Here is a 10,228-nt window from a genome sequence, read left to right as displayed (position 1 = left end):
TGCTGCCCTGGCAGCGGTTACAAACTGGAACAAAACAGCTCAACACTGCAGCGTCAATGCAGCCACACGACCCTCGTGCGATTGTTGGCAGTGCTGTGAAATTCTTATTGTTGTGCGGTCACCAACAACTGCAGGGAGGGTTGGATGCATCATAAAAATCTTTTTTTTTTGTAAGCTAGCTTGTTATTTCCACATTCATTCATTGGTACTGTAAATATTTGTAAGAGCACTTCCTTGCCAGGCCTTGTTTAGCACTGGCAAAGCAGTGGAGAAGAAGGCATTCATGGCCTGACTTCATGGAGCTTCCTGTCTAGTGGGAAGACAAACAAGATGCAGGCGCTTCCAGTAGAAGGGGACAGGGGAGTGAGCGCAGGGCTTGTAGTAGAGGCATCACCGAGAACTGAGGAGAGCAACCTTTGCAGAAGTGATGACTTTGAAAGCCCTTGAAAGCTGAGAGGCTGCGTGGGCAGAAAGGAAGAGTAAGGGGAGGGGGTAGTTCAGGCTGAGAGCACTGTGTCAGGCGGCTCAAGTTGAGTTAATTTGAAGAGAAATAAAAGTTTCTTTCCTAAACTGGAGCTCAGATACGAGTGGGTGAGAGGTGAGCCAGCCCAGGAAAGACAGGCTGGGGCCATGAAACACTCAAGGACTTCATCCCAAGGGCACTGAGTAAACACTGAACATTTCTTGTCCTTTATCAAGTGGACTCACATCACCAAATGGCCCAAAAAGAGGCTCAAGTAGAAATGCTAAGAATGAAAAAAAAAGAGACTTGAAGCTAACTGTAGTCTCAGACACTGTTGTCAACATCAGAATGCAGAGACTGTTGGGGCAGAAGACCTCTGGAAGACACAGGGGCTAGAAGGCAAATCAAGCCCTGAAGGAATGATGCCCAGCACCCCCTTCTGAGAGGCCTCGGGTGCCCAGCACCCCCTTCTGGGGGGCCTCGGGGTCCACCCCAGCATCCCCATCTGGGAGGGCTCGGGGTCTGCCCCAGCACCCCCATCTGGGAGGGCTTGGGGTCTGTCCCAGCACCCCCATCTAGAGGGCCTTGGGTGCCCAGCACCCCCATCTGGGGAGCCTCGGGGTCCGCTCCAGCACCCCCATCTGGGAGGGCTCGGGGTCTGTCCCAGCACCCCCATCTAGGGGGCCTTGGGTGCCCAGAACCCCCACCTGGGAGGCCTTGGGGTCCGTCCCAGCCTGCTTGGCGATGCCCAGAGCCTTCTCTCAGGTTCCAGCAAGGGACCCAGAAACCCTGTCCTTCTCAATCCCACTTCTTGCACTAAAGTTCAGGAAGGCTTGTCCTTGAATATTTCTGACCTTGAACATCAGGCACAAACTAGCTGCCTTCTTAAAGCTCCCCAAATCTGCCTCTCTCTCAATTTACTTATTAAGCCAACTAGGAACTGTGGGAAACAGGAAAGTAAACGGCACCCATGAGTCTCGGTTCTTTGTAATCTCTCCTGGAAGAATAATTCTGCGAGTTGGGTTCAAGGGATCCTATGTAATCTTTGCGATCAGGCCATGGGGCGGGACTGTCCAAACTTTGGATGCTCAGACAGGTATCAAGTACCCTGTGACCAAGAGGGGTAGGTGGAGAGGAGGTCTCCTTTTTCTGCCTGAGAGCCAGGGAAGGAGCTGCAGGCATGGAATGCAAGGGGCGTACCAGCCCCTCCCTGGGGTGCAGTCCTTTCGGGTTAGCCTTTTTTCCTTGCCTGTGCACCCCCTTTTTCTAATGGAGGTCTACTCTGGACCAAACAGTGATTCAATCTTGTCCACCCACCCTCCAATCCCAAGCTGAGTCTGGGAACTTCTTAGCCAACCAGTCACTCCCTCCTTTCCTCCTTAAAGCATTGAACCTTTGGAAGATACTCATCTACAACCAGCAGGTGGCACCAAAAACCCTCTACCCCTCAGCTCAACAACCTTCCTCAACCCTCTCCAAGACTGGTAAACTGTGATTTAGGACAGGATTAGATATAGGCTCTGAAACGTTAAGCACCATCAAACTCTGGCCATGCTGCTTAAGCCTCTTCTGACTCAGTTTTTCCATCTGTAAAATGGGGATGTTACTTTTCGGTCCTGAGGACCCACCATGATGCACTTGGTGTCTGGCACACAGACTGCACACGGACGTGCTTCCGTAAGTGTGAGCTATTCATCTGACTTACTCAGAGGGAGACCTCCTGAGTTCCCACCAGGGTGGCTGAGGGGTGCCCAGGCCGGAGAGGAAGGTCGATGCCCGGGAGGCAGCCGGCGCTGGGTAGCGCTGCACAGCCAATGCCCTTTTAACATTGCACTGCTAGTGACAGGCGCAGACAGTAGCACAATGTGAAAAGAGCTCCGGCCCGCAGCAGAGGGGCGCCGGCCCTGCTCCCAGGCCCCTGGCTTCCCCACCCCTTCCTCACCTTCAGCACAGCTCCCCTCCTTTCTCCAGTGTCCCTTCTGTTTCCCTCCACTCCTCCTCCTGTCTTCTTCCTCACCTCCTTCCTAACATGGAGACCATCTTTCCCCGGAGGTTTCAGGGCAGAGGGAACAGAGTGCCAGGAAGCAGCCTGGCATTCCGTCTTCACGGGAAGATGACTGGGAGACACCCCCGCCCCCAGATCCGGAGGTGAGGAGAAGCCAGGTTTACCTGGGTTTGTAGGTCTTTTCAGCTTGCCTCCAGAGAGGAGCTGGCTGGCCCAGACCACAGAGCTTCCTCCCCGCTCTAAAGCTCTCTCTCCTTTTTAGTTTAGATAAAGGGAAGGTCTAGGCCTTCACGGGACAGTCTCGGATGGGGGCGAACAGGCCGCACAGAGAGACCCCCAGGTCTGCAGGCGGAAGCTGTGGGTGAAGTCCCACCTCTACAGCTCCTCTCCGAGGCCTGCAAAATCCACTGAGTGGATTCAGCGTTGAACAAAATGGTGCGGTTCATTCCCTCGCCATTAGAGACAGGCTTTCCTTGGCAGTAGGGTCAGAATCTGTTTCCTGTTTATCCAGGGACTCCGGTTAGGGGGTTTTTCAAGCTCACCGGCATCTTCAGGCATCTTCAGACGTCCCCATCCTACCAGGTCTAAGGGGCTTACACCCCCGACAAACAATCCTGAGACCGACCAAAGGTTCAGAGTCGGGCAGAGATCTGGGGCAGCAGGCTCCTGGCTAGAGCTGCGGCCCTCGGGGGCCGGGCTGTGGGGTAATTCCGGGGTGCACCCATCAGAAAGGCCCCTGGGGGATGCCCTGTGCCCTCCCCGCTGGGAGCTCTTCCTGGGGGGGAGGGGGTTCCCTCCCACTAGCTCGAAAAGCAAGAGAGCCTGTCCCCTGCCTTTCCATGCAGTCTGTTCCTGTAATCGGGGCCCGGGGCCCACAGTTCTAATGGACGGAGATCCAGGCTCCGCGAGGGTCGGTCACCAGCTTCTGCTGTTGGGTTGAGCAAAGCCGTCCCCGTGGGGAACCGGACCATGTCAACAAGGGGCCGAAGGGCCAAGAGCATGGGCCAGCCAGCTTCCTGGAGGCCAGGGGGAGATGCCCCCCAGGGGGCCCAGATCGCACCCGGGGTGGGGGGCGCGGGCCGGACCCCGCGGCTCTCACGGCCCCCTCCGCCCAGAGCCGGGCCCCCGGGTCCGGCCGCCGGCGGGGCCCTCCCCCGCCACGGGCCCGGGTGCCGCCCCCCGGCTCCTGGCAGAGGCGGGCGTGGAGGCCGAGGAGGAAACGGGGGAGGGGCGGCTCAAGTTCCCCGCGCCCCACTCCTCACCGGCCACCATCTTCCGGCCCTGGCCCCCCGGAGCAGCGGGGGATGGGGCCCAGCCCGCGGCAGGGAGAGAAAGGGCAGGTGGAGGGGCGGCGGGAGCGGCGGGGCAGGCCGGGCCCGCGGCCATGGCGACCAGAGGGGCTGCCCGGAGGGTCCCAGGAACGGGGCGCGGGGGGCGGAGTGAGGGGGGCGTGCGCTCCTTCCACACCCAGCTCGGCGCCGCCCCCCACCCCCACCGCCCCCGGGACACACACACCTGAGGCTGGACCACACACGGGCGCGCGCGCACACACTCCAGCCACACTTGCTGCACGGCTCAGCTTACTACACACTTACCCAGACGGCGTGCGTGGGGGGGAGCCCGCAGCTCGCGCTCCGAGCGCACCCCTCCAGGCCCGGCAACTCTTAAGGCAGGGGCGGGCCTCACCCCCGCGCGCAGCCCCCGGCTCGTCCCACAACTTCTCCCGACGCACAACTCCGCGCTGGGTTCAGCCCTGCGGCCCCTGCATTCCCCCCTCAACGCCCCCGCCAAGTCCCCTGTGCCCCACAGCCCCTGCACGCACACACACAGACACACACACACCCCCTGCGCGCGCGCGCACACACACCCCTGCGCGCGCACACACAGACACACACACACACCCTGCGCGCGCGCACGCACACACACACCCTGCACACAGACACACATACACGCACGCCCGGGCACACACAGATGGCCCAGCGGAGCCCCCCGCCCCGGCCCCACCACACCCCCACTGGAAAGGCGCAGGGAGCCACGCCAGCACGACACGCCTGCTGCTCCCCCGTCTCAGTTGCGGCGAAAGAAGAAACCAGAAGAGATGCCCGCGCGGAGGGGACGGCGGGGGCAGAGAAGACGGAGGAGGGGCCCGGCCCGCCCCCGGCCCTCGCCGAGAGGATGCGCCCCCCCAGTCCGCGGCGCTGGCCCTCGGGGCGCCCCGATACCTACACGCCGCGCCTCCTTCCGCTCCTCGGCCCGCCGCCTCCCTCTTCCCGGGCCCTTTCTCTGCCCTCCCCGCCCCGGCGCCCCCCGCCCCCCCCGCCGCCCCACGCCCCCCGCCCGCCGCCCTCCCGGGCCGGGCTCGGGCCCCGCGGCGTCCGCGGCCGAGACGGGGGCGGGGGGCGTCGGGCGCCGCGCCCGCGCCGGGCCCCCCGCGCCCCCTTCTCCTTCCACACTCCCTGCCGTCCATCTTGAATACTTGGGATTCTTGAATGGAGTGAGCAGGATCCGCTGCCCCAGGCTCCCATTGGCTGCGGGTTCACCCTTTTGAAACGAGATCCTCCCGCCCATTGGCTGCCGGGCTCCCCTCTTCGCCCCCAACCCCCATCCCCCGCGCCCCCCCACGGCCAGCGAGGTCGGGGCGCTCCCAGGCGCCCCCTCCGCGGGCCTCCCCCCACATCCCTCGGGCACCCCCCCCACCCCTGGAGGTCGGCCTCCCGGCTCGTTCTATCACGTCCCCCATCCGGCTGCAGGTGAGGGCGGACCCGGTTCCCGCCAAATGCGGCTCCCGAAGCCCGGCTCGCGGACGCCCCTGGTGCCGGACTCGGAGACCCTAGGAGACGAGAGGTGCGATTTCCTGCCCGCCTCCCGACGCCCCTTGAGCCGAAGTCCCTCTCCAACCGGGACCCTCCTGGCCTTTCAGCCTCAGCCCAGGCGATCAGAGCAGCGCTCCTGAACCAGCCAGCCCCCTGGGCTGGGCAGGAAGAGGGCAGCTCCGGAAAGATCTGGGCCCTTCTGAGCGGCTTCAGCCCCTGGTTGCCGCGGGGCAGGTCTGACCCTACCAGGAATGTGCAGCATCTGGAGCTTTGCTCCGTCACACACGTCCCCTGGGACCAGCCCGCCCAGCCCCGCCCGGCCCAGTACTGGGCCCACTCGGAGCTGGAAGCCCAGACCGGCACGGAGGAACTAGGGAGCCGAGCAGTGAGTCAGGCCTGGACGTGGGGGTCCCTTTATTCTGGGCCCTGATTTGCTGTAACACGCTTCTCGAGGTCACGGTCTCCTCTCTGGGCCTGTTTCCTGATTTACAAAAGTTCGATCTAGAACTTCCTATAGAAGTTTCTATGTAAGGATGGAAATGATCTGTACTGTACCATCCACTGTGGTAGCCACTAGCCACGTGCAGCTACTGACCCTTTGAAATTTGCTACTGTGACAGTTGTTCAGTCGCTCAGTCCTGTCCCACTCTTCGTAACTCCATAGACTGCAGCACACCAGCCTTCCCTGTCCATCACCAACTCCCAGAGCGTACTCAAACTCATGTCCATTGAGTGGATATAATGGCCATCCAACCATCTCATCCTCTGTCACCCCCTCCTCCTACTTCCCTCAATCTTCCCCAGCATCAGGGTCTTTTCCAAGACTATGACTGAGGAAATGGGGTTCTGATATTATCTGATTTTAATCACTTCTAATAGCCACATGTAACCAGTGACAGCAGTCTGGACACTGCAGGTCCAGGATGCTGGTGTTCCTGCTGGTGAAGAGCAGTCGAGGAATCTTGCTTGGCAGAAAGTCTTTTCTCCTTGTCCCTAGGTGCAAAGTCCTCCAGATCCAACGTGTGTCAGTGTCCAGAAAGTGAGGCTTAAATCCCTGCCCCCTTCGTCAGGAATGCTTTCCTTACCGCTGTCGGATTGTCAGTCTGCTCTGTGGGGCTGAAGTTACACATACCCACAGCACACAGAAGGTTAGGGGTAGTAGAGGATTTGCAAGTTTGCCCAACCTTCATGTTTTTCCAAGGATAAACACCATGAGTTAGGGTGGGGGATGTCCTTGGCCCAAAACTTCCCTCGTAGCTCAGTGGGTAGAGAATCCGCTTCCAATGCAGGAGACCAGGGTTGGATCCTTGGGTTGGGAAGCGCCCCTGGAGAAGGAAATGGCAACCCACTCCAGTATTCTTGCCTGGGAAAATCCCATGGACGGAGGAGCCTGGAGGGCTACCGTCCACAGGGTTGAAAGACTGGGACACGACTGAGCGAGTAAACCACCAGGGGCGCACAGCACTTAGTGCATCTTTCCTGAGCTTTACAAGGCGTGTGGGGTCTTACTTCCTGGACCAGGGATTGAACCCCTGTCCCCTGCAGTGGAAGCATGGTGTCTTAATCGCTGGACCCGGAGGGACGTCCTCTTCAGAGTTTTTGTGAGCCCGCCACCCCCACCCCGCTGCTGCCACACACACCATTAAGTTCATTCAACAAATGCACTTCTCTGACCCAGGACATAGAGGACCTGGGGTGGAAATCCACCAACAAGACTGATGCTGAGGGACAGCCAGCTCCATGGGAGAGGCTGAGCTCCTGGCTCTGCCAGGGTGATGAGAACATGGGCAGCTCAGAGCATGTGTCCTAAGTCAGGGTGGTTCAGAGACCCCAGTGTGCACCACCCCCAGCATGAGGAACAGAAGCTGTGAGGCAGAAAACCAACTCTGGGTTTATCCTTGGGTTGACCAGGAGGCCGAATTAGCAAGCAGCTGTGATTTCTGCAGGTGGAGTGGAAGGGTATGAGGGTCCAAGGTTCTGGTGGTTACAGGCAAAGACTGGTGCATACAGGGCCCTAACCCAGCAGAGAGAGGAGCCACAGGGGTTGGTAAAAGGGACTGGGCACCTGCCTGAGTTTGTATGGTATTGGTCTAGTCCCCACTCTTGGAGGACGTCTGCTTGGGCAATGCGCTGTGGGTAAGGGGAAGACCCAGAGCTGCCTGGGGAACGGCTTCTGTGCTCAACACTGCGTTATTACAGCTGAAAACTGCTAAAAGACTTCTCTGGTGACAGACAGGTAAGGAGTTCAGAGGCAAGGATGGCTCCCAGTGGGGAAGGGAATCTAAGAAGTCTTCCTGGAGGAAGGAGCATCTGACACTTGAAGATGAGAAAGGATTTAAAGGAAAAAAGACGAGGACTTCTCTCGTGGTCCAGGGGCTAAGACCCCACGCTCCCAGTGCAGGGGGCTCAGGCTCGATCCCTGATCAGGAAACTAGAGCCCACGTGCCTAAGACTTTCCAGGCCACGACTAAAGATCTCGCATGCTTCAACGAAGATCAAAGGTCCCGCCTGCCGCATCTAAGGCTGGCACGGCCTAATTAGTTATTAAATAGAAGACAAGAAGATGGGAGGAAGGAAGACCAGGAAATGGCAAGAAGAGGCAGTAACACAAAGGCTGGAAGATGGGGAAGCAGCGGTCTGTGCTTAGAATGGGTTGTAAATTCCGTGGGACCCAGGAGGTAGGAAGGAGAGTGGCCAGGATGGAAAGTCAGGCTGAGACAGGTGGTGGCAGACTTGGACACTTCCCCCTGGGCCTGGCTCAGCTCCAGTGATGTCATGTTTCTTTCTTTTTTTTTTTGACATCATTTTTCTTGAAGACGCCCTAACCCTTTTCCCTCCTGAACAGTGATGCTTCTCAACTGTTCGTCAGGCTCCCAGCGCCTCCACCCTCAGCCTTCTGCAGCTTCTACCTTCGTCTGCAGGCCCCCATGTACATTCCACAAACATCCTTCCCACGGCAGAACGGACTCTCCTCGGTCTGCCTCAGCTCTGTGTCCAGCCTCTGGATTCCCTGTGCCCAGGAATGAGCCTCACAAAGCTCCTTTCTCTCTCATGTCTGTGCTCAGCCCTCCAGGCTCCTCTGTCTGTGGAAATTCCAGGCAAGAATCCTGGAGTGGGCTGCCATGTCCTTTTTCACTTACCACATTTTAAACTCCATCGCATCTTGGGAGTTTAAAATGGAGGCCAGGGGACTTCCCCGGTGGTCCAGTGGTTAAGACTCCACCCCTCCACAGCAGGGGGTGCAGGTTCGATCCCTGGTCAAGGAACTAAGATCCCCCATGCTGGTCAGCTCGGGGTAGGGGTTGTGGGGGAAATGAGGGCCAGGAGCAGATAGACATGGTCTAACTTGTCATCATTTCAGTCACTCAGTCGTGTCCGACTCTTTGCGACCCCATGGACTGCAGCATGCCAGGCTTCCCTGACCATCACCAACTCCCAGAGTTTACCCAAACTCATGTCCGTCGAGTCGGTGATGCCATCTGACCATCTCATCCTGTGTCGTCCCCTTCTCCTCCTGCCCTCAATCTTTCCCAGAATCAGGGTCTTTTCCAATGAGTCAGTTCTTGGTATCAGGTGGCCAGAGTATTAGAGTTTCAGCTTCAGCATCAGTCCTTCCAATGAATATTCAGGACTTATCTCCTTTAAGATGGACTGGTCAGATCTCCTTGCAGTCCAAGGGACTCTCAAGTGTCTTCTACAACACCTCAGTTCAAAAGCATCAATTCCTCGGCGCTCGGCTTTCTTCGCAGTCCAGCTCTCACATCCGAACTTGTTATAGGAGTGTTAAAAAAGGCACCAGGAGCTATTTGGCTCCACCTCCGCCCCTACATTCTTTCCCCCTTGTCTGGGAGTTCCAGAATGCTCCTGGGCTCTGCAGAGGCCTCTCTTCCGCATCGTCTGTGTCCAGGATCACTCAGGAGGTGGCCCTCTGCCTTTCTCACTGATCTCCAGGGTCCCTCGAGATCCCTACTCGGGTATGTGTGTGTGTGAGAGCTCAGTCGTGCCCAGGAGATCAGTCGTGTCCGACTCCACCACCCCCTGGACTGTAGCCCCACAGGCTCCTCTGTCCATGGGATTCTCCAGGCAAGAATACTAGAGCAGGCTGTCACTTCCTCCTCCAGGGATCAAACCTGTGTCTCCTACATGTCTCCTGCATTGCAGGCGGATTCTTTGCCGCTGAGCCAACAGGGAACCTCGTGGAACTGGGTAACTGTGAGTCAGCAAGACCTTCTGCCCCAGTCCTCTGCCCCCTGGAAGGACCGAATCCGAAACACTGGAGACATGCTGCCTCTCTGTTTGAACGTCAGTGGAGGGGACCGGGCTTCATGGCTCCACACTCACCGAGCCGAAACAGGCCTTTCCATGAGGAGCTCTTTCCTTCCCCTCCTTCCACAATGAGCTGTTTTGTGTCTCCTCTCGACTGCTTCTGTGTCTGAGGGCTTCCTATGTGGAAATCTCTGGAATCACTGCTGGGAGACATTCCTAGCCCCGAGGTGCTCCTAGTTGAGGGTTGAAAGGCAGACATATGAAGAGGGAGTCTGAGAGCCACAAGTGTCCAAAGAGATGCGAGAACCTTCTCTCTGAGGCAAACCCACCTCCCCGAGGTCTTGATGCTGGTCTTGCTTCATCAGTCGCCCCGTTTACTTGCATCTCCGACCCCCTTCCAGGAGCCCAGAGCAAGGGTCAGCGAGTTAGAGCCCACAGACCGGGTCCTGTCTGCTGCCTGCTGCAGATTCTTTTGTTTGTTTGTTTGGGACATTTGGGGTTTTGTTTGCTTTGGGATTTGTTCTTTGTTTTTGCGATTAAGGTTCACCGGGACACAGCCCTTGCTCCCTGGGTTACACACCGCCTGTGACCGCCGTTGCGCTACAGTGGCCGGGTTGAGTGGTCGTCACCGCAGAGATCCCACAGCCAGCACAGCTGAGTCTGTTTCTTAGCCGGCTCGTT

The sequence above is a fragment of the Bos grunniens genome, chromosome 15 (genome assembly GCF_055505025.1).
Source record: "Bos grunniens cultivar Pamir isolate PY7600 chromosome 15, Bosgru_T2T1.0, whole genome shotgun sequence".
NCBI classification, from domain to species: domain Eukaryota; kingdom Metazoa; phylum Chordata; class Mammalia; order Artiodactyla; family Bovidae; genus Bos; species Bos grunniens.
Note: the sequence above shows the minus strand (reverse complement) of the source record.